This window comes from Antechinus flavipes, chromosome 1 (assembly GCF_016432865.1).
Source record: "Antechinus flavipes isolate AdamAnt ecotype Samford, QLD, Australia chromosome 1, AdamAnt_v2, whole genome shotgun sequence".
Taxonomy (NCBI): domain Eukaryota; kingdom Metazoa; phylum Chordata; class Mammalia; order Dasyuromorphia; family Dasyuridae; genus Antechinus; species Antechinus flavipes.
The window spans coordinates 49,611,772-49,632,163 of NC_067398.1; the positions used below are offsets into that span (position 1 = coordinate 49,611,772).

A 20,392-nucleotide genomic window follows, 5' to 3' on the forward strand; every position below is an offset into this window, starting at 1 on the left:
GGTGTCATTATTTCAGTGGCCAGCTGTTCACTGGAAACCTGGTTGTGCTTCAGGAGCCTCTGTTTTCATGTCCCCTGCTCTGTTTGTCTCATGGGCACGTGTGGCTCTACCCCCACCCCCTGGATCCCTAGAAACAGCTGCTGCATTGCCCGTCTCCCCCCCCTTCCCCCAATCAGCGCCGCCCTGAGCCCCCACCCGATGTCGTTACCTTGCAGGGGGGGCCAGAGTGCATCAAAGGGTCTTAGTTTTGTACCTGCTTTAAAAAAGTCTTGATTGTATTTTAAAAATGGAAGCTTTTCTCTCCCTCTCCAGGATAGCTATATCCCTAGATTTTGCTGGGAACCCTTGTGAATTCTTGAGTCCCACAGTTGCCGTATAGATTGAGGCAGGTAGGAAGGGGCAAAGGCCTTTCATAGAAAGATAATACCTTGGCACCCAGTCCATTTAAAACCTCTGGGGTCCATCGGGCAAAGAAACGCCCCTGTTGCTTTCCCGCAGATGTGGGATTCTTTTCGATTCCTGAGGAAAACACCATGGCCGTTGGCCAAGACATGGGTCGGTGCTGAGTCTGGAATAGGTAGAAATACCTCTTTGGACTTTGTTATGTTTGGGACGAGTTATTCAGAACCTGGGGAAAAGGAAACGGGAGGCGGGGAGGTCTGACTTTGTTACCGTGTGCTTGATCCACCATCGAGCTGTATCCAGAAAAGGGAGATGAGAGTTTTTGCTGCATTCATTCCTGATCAGACTTCTGCACACTTTAGGAAGGGCACAGAAGGAGAAAGTGAGAGGAACAGATAACACGCCACACAAAGATAAGTTGAAAGAACTGGGGATGAGATTTTGCTATCTGCAGCTCTTTGAAGGACAGTCCTGTTGAAAAGGGCATTGGCTGGTTCGGCTTGGTCCCAGAGGGCAGAACTGGGAGAGATGGCTGAAAATTTACCGAGAAGGAAAATACAGAAAAGGAAATTTAAAATTGATAAAAAGGAACGCTCTTTAGCAATTATAATTGTTGGATGGTGCAATGGCTTCTGGGGGAATGGGTTCCCCATCAGTGAACATATTCAAACAAAGGACAGATGATCACTTGTTGGATGTTTTAAAGGAGTTCTTACTAAGTATTGAGTAGACTAGATAGTCCCAGAATTCCCTTCCAATTCTGAGATCTGGAGATTCTGTGAAGCTACAGTTTCCTGGAAGGGGAAAAGGGTTGAGCTAATGGTCTCTAGGAATCCTGGTATTCTAGGAGTTGGGATGAAACAGATAAGGGGATCCTAGAAGGAAGAGATGACTTTGCAAGTCTATGGGCTGGTTTGCACTTTAGGTCAATATAGTAAGAAAGAGTCATTGTGGCGTGGGACTGAATCTGGGCCCTGAGGGCTTAACAGCAGGGCACAACTCCTGGCAGGTCTTACTGAACTGGAAAGACTCAGAAATGTGCTTGGCAGCAGGGAGCGTGTCTGTTGTCTCAGGATGGACTCTGACTTCAAGGGTTCTTCTCTGGATTGGCCACAAAGTTCCAGCTGGAAAATCTCACAAAGGCTATTTTCCAGGACCCAGAGAACTGGTGATTTGGGAAGAGGACCCAAATTAAGGAGCCTAGGAGGTTGACGATAGCATGCAGTGGTGGACGGTGATGTGGCAGAATGGAGTGAAGACCTGAATCAGACACAAGAGGACCTAGGGAAAGGGTTTGTTGAGTCAGAAGCGGGTACAAAGCTTAGGATGGAATAAATGGATGAAGAAGAAGGCTGAAGCCCCAGGTTTAGCAAAGGGAGGGATAATATAGCAGTGTCAGTGGCCCAAGTGTTGGAAGCCTTTTCATGGTGACTTGTTGAACTCTTTCCCTTTTTGATCCTTGCCACGCAGGAACTTTTTGCTCGGTGTGAATTGGTCTGTTTCTGCATGGGCAGCTTCCTCCACGTCTTGCTCAGAAGTCAGATTCCTAATTACTGAAGAGGAACACCAGTCAAGTTCTATTTTCAATGTCATAGGCTCACTGACTTAGATCTAAGAGGGATGTTGGAGACCATCCAGGTGAACATCCTCATTTAAGAGATCAGTGGCAATTGAGGAACAGGGAACTGAAGGCTTTTGTTCACGATCACCAAGGTACTTAGGAGCCAGTCAGGGATTGCAATCCAGGGTCTCTGGCTCCAAATCTGGCATTGCCTTTACTGCTTTGCACTCCTCTCTTATTCTAGCCTTCTTGGGATAAATGGGACCTGAGAGGAGGGAGATCAGTGTGATGGGTGAAGATAGTGGTTGAGAGACATCACTGGGTTTAGCATCTGAGGCACAGGATTCAAATCCTGCTTCTGCTACTTACTCCTTTTGTGTATTTTACCTCTCTGCATCTCAGTTTCCTCACTTGTAAAATGAAGAGTTAGACTACACAGTGTCTACTATTCTTCCTGTTTCTAAAGCCTATGATCATAGCATCATAGATTTAGGGTTGGTCACTCTTATGGCTTTGACCTTTATCACCTGAGGGCAAAAGGGAAAAGGAATGGATGTGGAAGTGCAGGATCTATGTGACTTGCTATATAAATAGGGGAGGACATTCTCTACAGTTCCAAAGGTCAGAATTAAGACTTATTGGTAGAATATCAATATTTCATCTCAAAATAAGAAAATTTAATGATTCTACATCACAACGATATTTCCATGTTTTGACTTCAGATTATATTTAATTTCATAAATACTTTAGCATTTAAATATTCTCTAATTGTCTCCTATGCATCAGTTATTACAATCACATGGTTTAGGGTTTAAGCAGGGGTCCTTAAACTATGGCCTGCAGGCCAGATGCAATAGCTGAGGACATTTATCCCCCTCACCCAGGGCTATGAAGTTTCTTTATTTAAAGATCCACAAAACAAAGTTTTTGTTTTTATTATAGTCCGGCCTCCAGCAATCTGAGGGACAGTGAACTGGCCCCCTATTTAAAAAGTTTGAGGACCCCTGGTTTAGAGTAAGAGGGAAGCTTAGGGACCATTTAAGTCAATACCTTCATCTAGGAGAAGTGACACATTGAGAAGGGAAGTGACTTGTCTAAGCTCACACAGGCAATGGTAACCAAAATAGCTCATTCCTTTAGAACTTAACTTAAGAAGCCTAGACAAGTGCTGGTATTCCCATGGATGAGAAAACACAGCTAGTGAAGGTCAGAGCTGGGATTCAAACCTGGGACCTCTGGCTGCAAATCCAGTGTCCATTTCATTGCACTCTACTGCCTTTAATGATTTGCGAATATTCACATAGTTAGTAAGCATTTAGTTAGGACCCTGCCCTATTTTCTCGTATTTCTGTCTTTCTCTATATGTATGTATCTGTATGTATCTCTCTCTTTCTCTGTCTCTGTCTCTTTTTCTCTCTCTGTCTCTCTAACTATGAACCCCATAACAATAGGGCATGTGCCATATAATTCTTTGTATCTTCAGTTCTTCTTAGCCCTTTTTAGGATTCACCCAGCACAGAACTAAATGTATAGTAATTTATCCAGTAAATACATACTGATTGAGTAAAGTACTCCCTGGGCATTTGCTGTATCTGCCTGATGGGCAGGCCATTGCTAGAACTGCTGAGAGAACTCAAGTGAGAGGTCACAGAGGCTGACCAGAAAACTCCAGTTTTGAGTTGGAGATAGATCAATCAGGAAAGGGAGATTTTCTGCCATCTTAATAGTAACAATCCAAATAATGCTATTTAGTTCATAAAATGGTTTCTTCAAACAACCCTGGGAAGGAAGTAGTCCAAGGATTATCATGCCCATTTTACAGATGAAGAAATTGAGCCTAAGAGGTCAAATAACTTGACATGGCATTGTAGCTAATAAATGTCAAAAGCAAAATTCAAACTCGGGTCTCCTACTTTCCTACTACCCCACACTATCTCCTAAGCCTCAGTTTCTCTTTTGGTAGCTGCTTCATTAAATGGCTTTCTCTTTCCCTCTTGATTTTCTGTAAGGAAATGGCCATCTTTCAGCCCAAAGCCTTGTTTTCTTTGTGACTCAGACCAGTGACTGCCTTCTTCTAGGTAAGAAAATCTCTCAGGGCAAGGTGACATAGATATGTAGAGCCCAGGGCTCTTGAATAAGGGTTGAAGGGAAGGGAAGGAGGCTGAGAGGGCCAGGGCAGCTGGTATCTCTTTACATTCCACCTGCCTTTGGCCTTTGTTGCCCTGGTTATTTACCAGATCCGGCTGCTCTTCCTCCCCTGATGGAGCCTCCAACCTGCTCTTCATCCACCACCTCTTCTAGCCCCTTTTCCTTCTCTCTGCTGCCTTCCACCTCCCAAGTGTGTTTCCTGCATCTTTTTTCAGTGGTCATGATTTTGACTGTCAGCTCATCCACAAGTGTCAGCTAACGATAGCTTATAGTGTTCCTTGTCTCAGGGATATTTGTGTTTTTTCAGCCTCTGGAAAACAGAACAGTCACTAACTCAATCCAAAAGCACTTGTTATGCTCATTTTGTGTACCGAGCATTGTACTAAGTATTGCAATAGCAATAACAAAATAGTCTTTACTCTCAGATAACTTACATTCTGTTGAAGGTGTGCAATGCATAAATGAGGAAACAAATTAATGATTATTTGGGACAGAAGAAGCAAGCAGTAAAAGTAGATCGTGCCAAGAATACTCAACTTTAAATCATAAAGGCCTGAGTTGAGATCCTACTTTTGACATTTACATGGGACCTATAACCTTAGAAATCCTCGGCCTATGTTTAAATCACTTAATATCCCCAAATCAGGGCTTGGTGTCAAAGATCTCAAGTTTAAATCAATTACTCTCTTTGGGAACTTGGGTCTGTTAACTTCTCTGGGACAGTTTCCTCATCTGTAAAAAGAGGGGATTGAATTAAATAGTCTCTAATGTTCCTGCTGAGTCTAAGGTTATGGTCATTATTATATGATGGGCAAACAGAAATTCAAAAAGAGGCAGATCTTTGCCCTTCATAGATGATATAGATAGAGATAGAGCCCAAATGCAAATGAAGGCTTTCTCTTTCCAATTCTAGTGGAAATACTAGGTGGAAGGGGAAAGTAAGACTGGAAAAGTGGTTTGGAACCTTATTGTGAATGCCAGTTACTGGGATTGATTAGAGGGAAAGAGACATTTTGAGAGAGAGATTTGGAGGAAGGAGGGCAGGACCTGAGAGTTTTGACACCTCTAGGAGAGGGAGAAACTGGAATTTTGGAAGAGGATGGGTAGCTGGTACTCTGAGACTGTGGAGGGACTGCTCTTTAGAAGGTGAGATTGAGAGGGGGTGTCTGGGGGAAGACTTTGAGGGTTGAGGTAAGGATGCTTAGCCTGTGATGAAATGGCCCTTAAGTACTACCCACTGATCAGCTTTAGGGCCTAGGCCAGCTTTTTATGAGTCCAGTTCAGCTTTCATCCTTTTTTGAATTCTGGGATATCTCCATGAGTTTCACTGTTGCATATTCTGTGAAATATTTATATTAGCTTTTCCAATTTGCATTTTTTCAGTAAATCTAGATGATGATGATGATGATAATGATGATGATCATCATTTTAAATCTAGTCCTCATGGTGAAGAGATTGGGTAAAATGTTTTATTTACATCTAGGATGTGATTAGGAAGCTACATCCCCTTCCTTCCATCACCAACACTGTTACAAAAAAGTTTCCAAACTTATCTCTGAAGTTGCAGCTTCATAGGATCATTCTTTAATATATAAACTTTGCCTTCTCTCTTCAGGCTCATTTAAATGTAAATCCATCTTGGACAAAAATACATGAATTCCTCAGTATTTTCTAAAGTTATAAAGAGCTAGAATGAGCTGAATCACTGTTTTTTGAAATGCTCAGGACTTTAGTGACCATTATTTTACAAGATTATCTAATGTAGCCATTTTGTTTTTATAGATAAGTAAACTGAGGACAGTGGCAATGATTATTAACTTTTTGGAATATTTTTAGTAGAAAAATTATATGAAAACACTGAATACCTGCAAGGATAATGGACTTCTAGTTTTAGAATTGGAAGGAGTCTTTAGAGGTCAACCAGTCTAAACCTCTCATTTTACAGAGGGGGAAACTGAGGCTCATAGTTTAAGTGATTTAAGTAGAAAGCAGCAGACCTTTGATTCAAACAAAGGCTCTCTGTTGCTAAATTCAGTATATTTTCCATTGCACAGGGATGAAGTGGGGATCGAGTACTGACTCAGGCTCTAGAAAGAAGCACTGATGACAAACAGCTCACTCCCCAGTCTTGCCAAGGGTCAGCCCTGCAGAGCTATCCAAGGCCAGGGCAAGAGCCAACATCTATCTTGGGATCACTTAATGGATTTAAGGAGCAATATGACCAATGACATATTTATGATCCAAGCTAGAGAATGTAAACATTTAATAAAGTTCTCAGATATAACCTGCCACAAGCGCTTTCTTTACCACACAGCTGGATGCTGTAGAGTATCCTTGTATAGCTCACTGGGGAAAAAACCCTCCCTGAACTCATGGAAATACAACCCCAAAAGGACATGCTAAGATTGTTCTGCTCATTTATGGAATTACTAAAAGCAGCCAACTTCTGCCCCTTCAGGAATGGCTAATCCTATTTCCACAACCCTCTTCTTCCCCAAGATTCTTTTCATGATTGTATACACTCCGCCTGTCATGCCCAAAGAATTAGACATTAATTTATTCCCCTCCTCCCCAGCTAAAGTAGATAATAATTACTTAATAGGTACTTAGGGGAAGGGGAAAGAGAATAAGTATTTACATAGGGCCTACTGTGTGCCACACATAGTGCTAAGTGCTTTTTAAAATTATTTGATGCACACAACAAAAAGTATTTGGTGCATACAACAACTTTATGAAGTAGGTTTTGCTATCCCCATTTTACAGTAGGGGATACGAGGCAGACAGAGGTTGTGACTTGCCCAGGGTGACATAGCTAATAATTGTCTGAAGTGGGCTTTTAATTCAGGTCTTCCTAATGCTAGGCTCAGGGCTCTATCCCTTCTGCCTCTATCCATAGAATACTTCAGTGGGTCCATGAGCTCACTGATGTGGCTGTTCCCTCCTAGGGTACAGATTACAACCTGTTCATACCTTTTCTTCCTGTTCAGCTCTTGTCTAAGTTCTCCTCTGAATTTCCTCAAAAAGGCCCCTCAGTGTACCTCTATTATTATTATTATTTCTAGGTGGGTATCAATGCCGCACTCAAGTTTTCCATCAGTTATCCTTTGTTCTCCTTCTCTGATTGGCCCACTTCCATATCTGGCCAGACATAAATCTCACTATATGCTATTGCCAGGAAACTGTAACATGTCCAAAGCCACATAGCTTGCAAATTCTTATTTCAATGCAAGTTTCTTTGACTCCATTTCCAGGGCTCTCTCAGAGGTTCTTCCATCTAGAAAAAAATTTGTTTGGTGCTTTATTATATCTGTTGTATTATAATGGAAGACCTAGAGGCATTCCTAAATAGAAGAGGAGGAAAGTAGGGATGCCACGAGAGAAAGACATAAAGAGATGCTGAAAATTACTTTATGGAAAAAAAATATTATCAGCTTTAGGAAATCTGTGAGATATCTAGAACTTAACAAAGAGACAAGGCAATATGTAATGGGTGCCACATGGGAAGCCCCTTCCACCAATTCAGATTGTGACCCTCTATGATATAACTTTGAAAATACGTCCTAGGAAGATGCCCGAGTTAAATGTCCAGGGTCACATAGTTGGCAAAGCTTAGGAGTTGGATTTGAATCCAGGACTTTCTGAGACCAAATCAGCCATGCTATTTGCTATGCTATGGTGTCACTGATTTATTTTTAAAGAGTAAACTATAAAGTTTCAAACTTCAAAGGGATGGAATATAGCTAAACAAATTTCACTCTTGGAAAGAGTAACAAATTTGGAAATTGAGACCTGGGTTCAGATTTTACCCCCAGCCAGAGACTCCACTCTAAGGTATACAACCAAGCTAGGTCCCATGTGTATTAACATGCTGGCAATATTTTAACTACTACCAAATTTAGCAATGAAGAACTGGAAAGAAAGCAGCCAGATGCTTAGGCAAATTGGGTAAACATCTATATTAAAGCATCTATTATCTATATTAACATTGATTTTTTTTCCAATTTTTTGCTATTACATAAAGTACTCTTATGAACAAATCGCAGGCCATAAGTGTAGTAGAATATTATTACTAGACTATAAAAAACAGTGAATGATAGATGTAGAAAAGCATGGGAAGGTTTAAATGAACTGATGCAAATGCAGGAAGCAGAATCAGGAAAACAAAAATGCAAATGGGAAATGATGGCAATGAAAAAGAAATTGAAATGGAATATTTCAATTATACCAACCAAATTTGGCCATAAACTTAGGCACCTAGGTGGCACAGTGGATAGTGACTTGGGAATCAAATCCAGACTCAGATATTTATTAGCTTATGACCCTGAGCAAAGTACTTAATTTTTTCCTCAGCTTTGTAAAATGAAAATCATAATAAGACCTGCTTCCCAGATATGTTGGGAAGATCAAATGAGAAAATATTTGTAAAATACCTTGTAAACTTCAAAATACTAAAATTGCTATTGTAATTAATATAGTAAATACATGTGATGTCATAGGCATTATTATCTATTATAGATATCATCATCATCATCATCATCATGTAATCATTAAAAATATATGTCAATGAAATTTACTTCCTTTTTTACAGAAGGGTGCTACTATGGGTATGGAAAATTGGCTTGAATGTCAGACCAGTTTTATGTGTTAGTAAGTTTTAGAGAATGAATTTTTTCTTCCTCTTTAAAAGTCTTTGTGATATGGGGTAGCTTGTTAGGAAGGAATAGGAAAGAAATATATGAATAAATGTAGAAAATAGAAAAAGAAAACATAACAAGATTTTATAAAGAGAGTTGGGACCAGAGGTTCTCGGAGGTCCTAACTGCAGATCTATGACCAAAGGGGAAAAAAATCTTGGGAGGTGGGAAGGGAATTTTTATTATCCTTATTTTTACACAAAAAGATATTGAAACCCATAGAGGTTATAACTTGCACAGCGAACAGTTAGGATTATACAATAGATCATCTGACTCTAGGACCAGTTTTCTTTGCTCTACACTATACTGCTTCCTTTCTTCCCATGTGGAAGCATGAATGTTTGTAGGTTAGAAAGTGGAGGAAGAGCCATCATTTCACATATGGGCTAATAAATAATATTAAAAGTTCACTCAACTTTATATGCATTGTCTCTCTTGAGCTTCATAAATATTACAGGAATAATTATCCCTTTCTTACAGTGGTGAAAAGTGAGTTCAAAAACAAAAAAATGATTTGCCCATTATGTTATAGTAACTTTCCAAAGTCATTTTGAATCCAGCTTTTCCTGACTTCGAGTCCAAAATGCTCTCAACCATTCAGTGTTTTCTCTCATGGGAACAGCTTTCCAGAGGAGATAAGGTCATAAATTCTGAGAGATGGAAGAGAAACAATTTTGATAGAAGGGAATGAATTGGAAGGAGCTGTCCGAGGAGCCTGTGCTCTCCAAGAATCTCGAGATCATAAGATCATACATAGATCTAGGTCTCAAGAGAACAGTAGAAGCTGTCAACTTCAATCTTTTCACTTTCCAGATGAGGAAACTGAATCCCAGGTAAATGAAATATTTTGCCTGAGGTTACACATGGTTAGTGATATGCTTAAGTTTGGAGAAGGAATTGGCAAACCATTCCAGTATCTTTGCAAAGAAAACCCAAATGGTGTTAGACATGACTAAACAACTGAACGACAACAACAAATACTTATTATCTAATAGAAAAAGTCCGAGACTGGCAGTGAGGAGACCTGCATTTTAGTATTGATTCTGTCATTATCCCATTTGTGACTGTGGACAATTCACTTAATAATCTCTAGAATTTATGTAGTACGTGCTATGTGCCAGGCACTGTGCGAAGCAATTTATAATATCTCTAAAGATTTAAGAAATTTCTATTATATTAGAGAATGCTCCTGAAACTTTGGAGGCATTTGGTTCAGTGGAATGTAGAACTCATCTTCCTTGCTAGAACCCTTCCTGAGACTGTTAGGTTTGGTTTCCTTCAAGGAACATATGATGGAGAATAGAGGAGATAGAGAAGAGTATCCTGAAATTCTTGTTTCCTTCCTCTTGGGGTTCAGCATTTATGAGCTAGACTATAGAGCCATTGCCTTTACCTAACACACACACTCCCTCTCTCCTCCTCCTCCTCCTTCTTTTTTCTCTCTCCTTCTCTCTCTTGGACTCAGAAAATATCTTATACATACAAAGGTCTTGATAGTGTAATGGGCTTATATAATTTGAGGTAACATTGGGAAGGGGGTTGTTTTTTAATTTCTCCATCAATTTTCTTTATTTCCAAAGGTTTGTTTCAGTGGAATCACTGGGCTAGCTCAGAAAAAAAGTTATTTTGAACCCTGATTAGTTTGATAGCTAAATTACACTGTGATGTTAATGGTTTTTTGACTCGACATTCTTATGGGCTTGTTTCTGACATTCCATGCCTCTTATCTGCTGATGTGAGGAAAGAGCAGGCTGGTTTGCTGGATTAGGACTCATGCTGTATGAATACATTCATAAGCATGCATAAATTAGCTGTCCTGTTCACATCAGCTAATTTTAAGCAGAAGATCTCAACAAATGATAGATAAATTAAAAAGAAATGAGAAATTACCTCCCAGTGACAGACATTTTTAGCTTCTTGAAGTGGAGAAGTGGCCCTCAGTTTTCTCACTTTGAGAGTGATGAACAAACTCTTATTACATCATATTAGATGTTTTGTCCCTATGGAAATTCTGAATTGGGGGATACACCTTGGTCTGTCTAGTCTTACTATAAACTTTGTCCTGTGGGGGCATATAACTCCATATATAAGACATGGTCTCTCTGCCTTCAAGGATCACTAGAGATTAAGTGGCCCACCACTCTTGTTTTAGGAAGCAAGACACTAAAGCCAACAAAGTTAAGCATCATATCGATGCTCGTTTAGCTACATCTCCCTCCCCCTCATTTATATGGAGCTTAAATTTCTGTAGTACCTTAAATTTGATAAATTCCCCCGCATTATAAACCTGCAAGGTAGATGATATACATGTTCTTTTCCTTTTTAAAATAGCATTAGTAGTGCAAATTGAAGAAAAAGAGATGTATTCCTACTCACCTGAAGCTTACTACAAGTTTTACTAGATATTAATACAGCAGCCAATGATGGCACAAACTCATGCAAAGAAGGTAGAAGAGATATAGTTGTTCTTCATTTCACTGAGACCCAGATTATTCCTGGGCCTCGGTTTTTGCCTGGTGTAGAACAGCAGAATCCCCAGAAAATTAAATTAATCTAATTTATTGATTCTAGATGGCCCAAAGATGTTGGTGCTAGGAGATTTTATATGTTGAAAGGCAAAGAGTGCATTGAATACTCTGTTACAGGATAAGCAAATTCCAGGTGCCTTTGAATACTTCAAATAGGAATAGGTCTTATAAGCTTGAAGTTGGAAAATGGAGTCAAGGATTGCCCTTATGGCTATTAATCAGTTATATTAATTACCTCTCTCTTCTTCTATTTGAGCAAAAGAGTCCAGGTTTAGTAGAAAATTAGCCATCAGAGAGATCAAGCAGTTTATCTGAGGTCACTCAGGTATTAAATGTTGATTGGACTTGACCCTGGATTTTATGAAACTAAGGTCATTCTATTTATAATAAGACCATAGCATAGTGGTTAGAGCTCTGGGCTTGGAGACAAGATTTAAATTGCAATCCTGCCTTGGACATTACATAGATATTTCACCTCTTCAGCCTCAGTTTCACCATTTGTAAAATGAAGATATTAGACTTAACGATCTCAGGTCTTTTCCAGTTCTGTGATTTCTGATCCGGTCCTAAGATCCATTATGATTTTATGATCTCAAGACTTAAACTAATTCCTCAGCATATATAAAATAATACAAGGTGGTAGAGCAGGCATTAAATTGATTCCAGTGACATGTTAAAATATCATGAATATTTATCAGTGCCATGGGCAGTCACGAAGTAGTCTGTTATCAGGAAAAACCTCAAAAAAGGATTCAGGGTTTGCAGCAGGTTTTGAAGGATGGATAGACTAAAAGGTCAGAACTCTCTCAGTGATTGCATGCACTGAAGGAGTTGGGCACACGGCAGACTTTTATCTATCCACAAAAAAATGCAGGTCTGGTGTCTGAGATACCAAGAGGACTTGAGCCAGAGGTAGAGCTTGGCGCCCATGGTGCTCCTCCATGGATGTCCTAAGAAGCTCACTGTTAGATGCACACTTTGAAAATGGTAGTGTTTTACAGACTGCTGTTTGGGTGTCCACATTACTGCATATTTCATGATAGGCACTTGCAGAAAAAGACACAGGGGAGGGGAAGACATTGATACTCTTGAGTGTTGTGAAAGACAATCTCACATTAATTTTGTAGGAATCAAGCTGAAGTAAAGAAGCATGCCTACTGTGCGCATCTCTGTGTGTGTGTGTATGTATATGCATGCACATGAACTTGAGCATCTCTAGTGGGAGAGATGGGAAAGGGACTTTTTTTTAAAATAGAAATTTTGCTCTTTACAAATACATGTACATACACATTTGAAATATATCTCTTTGTTTATAAAGATATATTGAAATGTAGAAATGTATATTAAGTATAGTGAATAGAGAGTTGGTCTTCAAGCTAGGAAGATGGGTTCAAGCCCTCCTTTTGACACATACTGGCAGATTACTTGACCTGTCAGTAGCCAAGATTATTAAACCAAAGAGAAGGTGCTGACTGCTCTGTTGGAGGGTGTTTCTTCCTGTGGGAGTTTCTTATACCAGTGACATCACAGATCAGGCTCTATCCCTTTATACCAAGCTTCATGCTCCTTTTAAATAAGAGAGTCAACAAGATTGCCTTTAGACATGGCAAGGCCTTTCTATTAGAAAGCTCCATCATGTTGAATTTGAGTATTATCAATTCCAAGTGACTATGCTTTGTCCAACTGGTGTGTGGAACCACAGAACAGGACATGTTGAGGCTGTGTCTCTTTGGAATTCTATTTAGAGTTTTTGTGTAGAAAGGAAGGGGGAGGGAGAGGATGATAACCCAGGTTTTCAAATACTTTGAAAGGTGCAACAGTGAAAGTGACTGGATAAGACCCAGTAAATCAGAAGATCCAAGAGACTTGAGAACCTTCATTGTACTTATCATATGGGAAAAATGGTAGGCTTTCAACTGAAGTGTTTAACAAAACCTAAGCCAAAAGATCTTGTCCAAATATGAATTTTACTTCAGATACACAATAGCTAGATGACCTTAGGTTTTCCATTCCTCAGTCTCCTCCTGTGTAAAATGGAAATAAAAACAATAATTTTATCTCTTAGGGATATTAGGAAAGAGTTTGGCAAACCTAAATGGACTACAGTAAGGGGAATTCTTGTTCTTGATTCTCTTCCAGTGCCTCATGGTAGCATGGAGGTGACCTGGAGTATTTAAAACATGTAACAGGGTAGTAGAAGTTGTGGCAAGTTTCCCTGTGCTGGAAAGGCTTGGAGTGGGATTTCAGTAACAGACTGAGTTTGTTTTCTGAAGATCAGCTCAGCCAAATCCTTAGAGTTCCTCCCCAGTAGAGGATTGTTCCCCAATAAATCTGCCAATAGTTGACATTTTTTGGCCATGATGACTTGGCCAAACAAGAACAGAACAAAATGTTGTTCAGTCTCGTGTGGTGGCCTTTGGTAGGAAAGGAGCAGAAGGTATTAATACTCATGCCCTGTTTGCTGGTGCCATTAATGTGTGAGATGCCCAGTGACCAAGGAGCATACTAGAAGATTCTCAAGAGGCATTTAGAAGCAATTAAATGACAACTAAACAGAGTAATAGACCTGGAGTGAGGAAGACTTGAGTTCAAAAACAGCCTCTGACATTTTCTGACTGGGTGATTCTGGGCAAGTCACTTAAAATCTATCTGCCTCAGTCAACTCATCTGTAAAATGAGAAAAGCAGTAATGCTTCCCTCCTTGGGTTCTTATGAGGATCAAATTAAATCAAGTCTGTAAATTGCTTTGTAAATCTCAAAACACTATATAAATGTTTAATATTCTTCTTATTATAAATGAGATGAGAAACCAGAAAGAATTTGCAGCTAAATGAAAGGATGGTCGACAGGTTCTCCAAAGAAATCATAAAAAAATTGGTGGAATTGGCTTTACCAGGTAACTTTGAGTAATCTACTCATTGTATGTACTTACAAATTGACCCTCATGAAGGTAACATAGCTGGGGACTACTATCTATTGCAGATGATGAAGAGGGAGAGAAGTTCAAAAAAGAACTTGATGAAACCCAGGTTAAATCTACTTTATTTTGGCCTTTGATGGCATTAGTACAAAGATGGAAACAAGTCACGATGGTGATAAATATATTGGAAAATGTAGGCTTGGACCCAGGAATGAGAGAGGCCAAAAACCTGTGGACGAGACAGAAGCCTCATAACTGTATATCACGAACTTCCTTTGTCAAAGAATTGGCAGGCTCGAAAGAAATGGCCCCAAATAGATTGATTATATTTTAGTAACAGGAAGTGATTCATTAGCGGTATGGGATTCATTCTGGAATCACCAGTTTGTGTACAGTTGTATATACTGACTTGGAGCAAAGGTTGAAATGACTTTACAGCTAGAAGAAAATAAAATATGCTGTGTGATTAAAATAACTCATTGTGTTCAAACATCTTTATACAAGTTATTACTGTTGGAAAATAGAATATGGATTGAGAAAAGATATGAATACAGGAATAGAGACTCTAAACCTGTGATATCATGATAGAGAACTCCCAAGTGAGAAAAATCCCCCCACCAATGAAAAGGTTTCATAGTTTCCTAGAACTTTGAGAATTGATTTGCTCAGGGCTACAAAATAAATATATCTTAAAGGCAGGACTGTGTGCTTCTGAATCTCGCCCTTTCTGGTTTCCTTTGCAAGTTTAATTGATATAAATAAATTGATTGTAATTGATAGAAATCAATTGTCCTTACAAGGAGACTAAAAGAACCCCCAAAATCAATAAATATTTGACTTCCTTGCTAAGTGGAGGGAATGAGAAATAGAAAATATTCATTAGATACTTATCCATGACAAATGTAGTATAAATATTATCAAATTTGATCCTCACAAAAAACCTGGGATGAAGGTGCTGTTGTTATTTCTATTTTATAGATGAGGAAACTTAAATAGATAGAGGTTAAGTGACTTGCCAGGACAAAACAGCTAGTAAGGCATAGATCTTTGAAAATAGATACAAAAACGATAATTGGAAATATATATATATATTTGGGACACAAAATTTTGCAGAATTGAATGTTGAAAATTTTCATTGATTATATTTTGAAAATAAAAAGCTATTAAAAAAATTTAAAAAAGAAATTAGATGCAAGAAGTAGCAGAGTTGTCTAACATGGTTTACAAAAAATTGCTAGTCAGAGATCTGTGTTTTCATTTTGGCTCCCCCACTTATTTGCTTTGTGACCTGATGCAATTCACTTAGCCTGGTCTCAGTTTCCCCATTTGTAAATGAAAATGGGATCCTTGAATTAGATGCTGTTTACATCTCTTCCAGGTTTAAATGGACAAAATAAACAGTCCTACCTGGTTTATGTTTTATAACAGAAGCAATAATCCAGCAAAGAGGATTAGCTGAAGGTGCCCCAGAGCCAAATCAGAGGCCTCAGCAATTTTTGCTTTGGAATAGTCCTGGGTCATTCTTAAAAAGATGGGAAGGACACAGGTTTATAATGTGACTGCAAAGACAAGAGGTCTCTCCCTTTTCTTAGTCCACCAATCTCCACTTGTCTATCTGGGGTTTTGAGAAAATGTTGTTCCAAAATTTTAGATAAGATACTTAAGAGTTGACAAATCATGATCACCTCATTGAAGCAAGGGGGAGAGAACCCCTATCTAGCCTCCTGTAGGGGTGGGCTGGGGGATGGAAGGCCTGTTAGCTCTGTTGTGAAAGCTGGAAGGGAATCTCCTTTTCCAGAGGAGGAAATTGAGTCCTGGAGAAAACGCAGCATTTCTCAAGGTCTCTCAGATTGGAGGTAGTGAGCAGCCTTAAGAACATGAAATCAGTAAACGAGTATTTATTATATGTTTGCCATGTGGCAAGCTTTGGTGACTAAGCATTGGAGATACAAAGAAAGGCTTTTTGATAATCCCAGATCTCAAGGTGGTCACAGTCCAATGGGGGAGACAATGTGCAAACAACAAAAGACGATGTATTTAGATATATTAGAGAGAATCAGTGGTGGGAAGGTGCTAGCTTTAAGGGGGTTTAGGGAAGATTTTTGACAACAAGTTGGACTTTGGTTGAGATTTAAAAGTAATCCAGGAAAGGCAGGAGGCTGAGATGAGGTGGGGGAATGAGATGAAGGCTACAAAGCAGGATTTGAAATAAGGTCTCCTGATTCCACCTAGGTTTTTTTTGGGGGGTGGGGTGGGGTGGTCAAAGCAATTGGAATTAAGTAACTTGTCCAGAATCACACAGCTAGTAAGTGTTATCTGAGAGTGGATTTTAATTCGGGTCCTCTTGACTCCAGAGTTGGAACTCTGTCCACTGTTCCTTCTAGCTGTCCTTTCTCCAGCTTTTTCCACTGCAAATACACACTCAGTTTCTTCATTTGTGAGCTGGGGATCATAATTTCTTCTCTGCGTATTTCCCAGGGGTGGGGGAGGACAGTGTGTGTGCATTGTGAAGATCAAAAGAATTTTGGAAAGTAGGAAACAGTACACTGACATTGTTTTGCTATTTAGTAATTTTCAGTCATGTCTGACTCTTCATGAACTCTTGTAGGGTTTTCTTGGCAAAGATACTGGAGTGGTTCACCATTTCCTTCTGCAGCTCCTTTTACAGATGAGGAAACTGAGGCAAGTAGGGTAGGGGCACACAGCTAATGAGTCTCTGAGGTTGGATTCGAGTGTTCTTGTTCTTGACTCTGCACTTAGTACTCTATCCATTGTGCCATCTAGTTGCCCTGTAAGGGTGACTGTAATTTTATGTCCTTAGACAAAATGGGTTCATGAGCTGCCTGAATTATTTCTTGTATGTGTGTCCTGGGTCATCCTTCTCAACCTATAATCCTGCTCACTATTGCCAACTTGATGCCCATTTCCCAAGGTCCTTATTTTATTTTACTCTGGGATGATATGTGGGCAGGGCGGGCATCCTCCTTCTCTTTGCCAGTCACAGGAGAGGCTCAGAATGAGGATGGTAATTTATTTATACATTCCTCCTGAGCAGCCCCACCTTTTCTTCCCACTCTCTCCATGATTTATTTTACCTGCACCTGGCTTTACCAAGACCCCTGTGGTGTTTTCAAAGCCAGTTATTTATAGATGGGTGGAAATTTGCACCTCAGTGGGGAAGACTGGGGCTGATGTCACACATACTTCCTCCAACATAAGACCCGGAGGCCTGAGGGAGGATTCTTTGGAAACTTCTGAGTGCCAGGCGACCCTAAGAACCATTCCTTGCTGGGAAGGCTGCCTTCTGCTTTTGATAAGGCTATTTGCCCTTTATGGAGCATGTGGGAAGGTTCCATCAGGATGGACTGTGTCCTAGGAGTCCCACAGATACCCCAAGTAGTACCCATGCAGGCTTCAGGTTAAGTACAAACACCTATTTTTTTCTGCCTGATTTTCAGTATTCACAGTTGGGCTGAGTAGGAGGGAATCTATCTTCTCTAAAGGCAGTTCCTAGTGAATTGTCTTTTTAAGGCTATATCTCCCTAAAATACTTGCCTTATTTTTTTTTATCTTTATTATTAAGAGGGACATTTATTATTTTAAAGTTAGAAAAACATTTTACATCTAGAGGCTAATTGGCACGGTAGATAGCATACTGGTTTTGGAATCAGAAAAATTTGAGTTCAAATATTGCTTTAGATCAAGGTCTGATGTGTGACCTTGAGCAAATCACCTTCTTAGTTTTATCTCCAAGTTTTGTGAGAATCAACTGAGATAAAATATGTAAAGTTCTTGGAAAACTTTGAAGTGCAATGATTTGTTTCTCCTCCTCCTCCTCCTTTTATTTCTTCTACTTCTACTACTTTTCCTCCTGATTTGATCCTTCAAACAATACTATAAGTTGGTGCTGTTACTCACCATTTTTCAGTTGAGGAAACGCAGACTCAGTAACGTTTAAGTGTACTTGCCAGGAGTCTCAGATACGAAGTGTTTGGGATAGGATGCAATTTACAGCATCAAATTAATAACCTTGCGCTTGACAAGTTTTGGGTTTAAAAATTCATTATTTGATAAAAATTGCTGGGAAAGCTGGAAGGCAATCTGGCAGAAATTGGGTATAGACCAATATTTTACACCATTTATCAAGATTTCCACACAAATCTTCTTGATCCACATTCAGTTAAGAGTAGAAGAAAAGAATAAGGAGATGGCTTAGGGTTCTTTTTTTTTTTTTTTTTTTTGAAGTAGAAATAAACCTGGAAGGTAGTAGTCATGGCTGACTTATTAGAAGCCCTGGGAAGGAGCTATTAAAAAGGTCTAGTTGAAGTTAGCTATCAGAATCATGTAGAACAACTATAATTAGAACAACCAGATAGTGGCAGGACAGTTAGGTGACTTAGTGGTCACAGCTCTGAGCTTGGATTCAGGAAGACGAGTTCAAGTCAGACTTATAGTAGTGTATGATCCCAGGGAAATCATTTAACCTCTTGTCTACCTCAGTTTCCTCAACTATAAAATGGACATCATGCTATTATCTAATTTTAGCACAATGTGTGGCACATAATAGGTGCTTAATAAAAGCTTCCTTTTCCTATCTCTTCCCGGACAGGAAGTTGTTGAGTGGGATTTGCCTTGTGACTTTGCTGCCTATTATAGTCTCCAAAGGAGGAAGGTCTTTCCTTGTCCTTCACCAGGCAAGGGTCTAGTATCTAGATGGTTAAGAGTCAAGCATAAAGAAAATAATTAAAAGAACTAGAGGAAATAAAAGAAAAGGATGAAAAGAACTGAGCAGATGTGAAGTTATTCTAATTGAAAAAGACATTGTTAATTGCAAAAGGAGACTTCTCAGGGGCCAGAATTCTTGTTTTCAAATATTTAAACTGCCATCATGTGGAAGATAGAAGACACTCATATGTGGTTCTGGAAACCAGAACTAGGATCAGGGTGGGTGGAGATTACAGGGAGTTAAATTTCAGCTCAGTGTAAAAAATTCCCCTTGAATAGAACCTAAACTTTTGAAAGCCAGGTCTGTTGTGTTTCTCCTGTCTCTGTATTCCCAATCATGGAACACAGAATCTCGCACATAGTAAGTCCTTGAACAATGCTCATCTAAGTGGATGATGGGAAGCACTTTCTAACAATGGGAGCTGCCCAGTAGTGGAATAGACATGGTCTTGAGAGGCAGGGACCTTCATTTTATTGCAATATTTCAGCAAAAGCTACATGGGAGGGATACTTAAGACAGGGTATTCCTCTAGTCCAGAAGGCTGGTGGAGCATTCCTTCTGGGGGAAAATTGTCCATGGTTCCATTCTGTGATTTTAGAAGTAACAGCAATTTCTCTCTGGTCCCTGTGGAGGGAAACAACAATGGGCTAGTTCCAGGCTGAGCAGATGATTAGAAATACCTGGACCAGCTATGGAGTGAGACAAATCAATTTGTGACCAACAGATGATGACAGCTAAATCATTTCTGTGATTCCTTTATGACCCTAGTTGACCTTAATACCTGGACCAGCTATGGAGTGAGACAAATCAATTTGTGACCAACAGATGATGACAGCTAAATCATTTCTGTGATTCCTTTATGACCTAGTTGACCTTAATACCTGGACCAGCTATGGAGTGAGACAAATCAATTTGTGACCAACAGATGATGACAGCTAAATCATTTCTGTGATTCCTTTATGACCCTAGTTGACCTTATGCATACATGATTTCCTTTATGTTGAAATTTCATTGTCACCAGGTAGCTTGTCTCATTTTGCTGAAACTCTCCACTTTACTCACACTATCTTTTTACATGTATTCTTTCTGAAAGATTAGTTTTTCCTTTCCACATCAGATCACAGATCTAAAGCCAAATAAAATAGAGTTCATATAGTCCAACCTCTCATTTATAGATCTCAGGGTTATCAATATTGATTTGCTCAAGGTCACACAGGGGGCAGAAAATGAATCCTGGTTCCATGTCTCCATGTTCAATTCCTTTTCAACTTTACTCTGTTATGTATGATGAGATCTTGTTTGACTTAGGTCATCTATATAAGAGCATAAGCTTATTGGATGCTCTTTACAAGATGGTGTCTTGGAGCTTTGAGGAAGTGGAAGGACTCAAGTTGATTTTTTCCAATGAATGTC

The 20,392-nt window shown here is 39.5% G+C and overlaps 1 protein-coding gene across 10 annotated transcripts in view; it reads left to right on the forward strand.

Moving 5' to 3' along the window:
• Positions 1-20,392, forward strand: part of ATP2B2 (ATPase plasma membrane Ca2+ transporting 2) — a 653,989-nt gene that overhangs the window by 429,211 nt on the left and 204,386 nt on the right. The gene's annotated exons all lie outside the window — the stretch shown is intronic.